Source organism: Penaeus monodon, chromosome 23 (genome assembly GCF_015228065.2).
Source record: "Penaeus monodon isolate SGIC_2016 chromosome 23, NSTDA_Pmon_1, whole genome shotgun sequence".
In the NCBI taxonomy this organism is placed as follows: domain Eukaryota; kingdom Metazoa; phylum Arthropoda; class Malacostraca; order Decapoda; family Penaeidae; genus Penaeus; species Penaeus monodon.
Window position 1 is genome coordinate 35,725,359 of NC_051408.1, and position 307 is coordinate 35,725,665.

The 307-nt window shown below is 48.9% G+C and overlaps 1 protein-coding gene across 3 annotated transcripts in view; it reads left to right on the forward strand.

Moving 5' to 3' along the window:
* The window catches only part of LOC119587962 (proline-rich receptor-like protein kinase PERK2), a 9,755-nt gene that overhangs the window by 3,172 nt on the left and 6,276 nt on the right, over positions 1–307 (forward strand). The window lies entirely within an intron of this gene.

The window sequence follows — 307 nt, forward strand, 5'->3', positions numbered from 1 at the left end:
CAGTAACACAGGTACGAAACTCGATCCGATCCCAGGAAAAGGTCTTTCTCCTCCAAGGCATCTGCCAAATGAGCCAATAGCCTTGCTCTTTGACAATCACACGCAGGGGATGCGCGGTGTCCGTTTATTACTTGTTTTCCCCTCAAATTTGCGTCCTGGGAAAAGGGGAAAGAGAAGGAGGGGCGTCGCCTGTCCTCTCAGGCTTGAGTGGGGGGAACGCATTAACGAAATTGGCGTTTGTGAGATAAATACGGGTGGATTAATTTAATTGCCAACTTTTGGAGGGGGAATGGGATTATAGCTATCG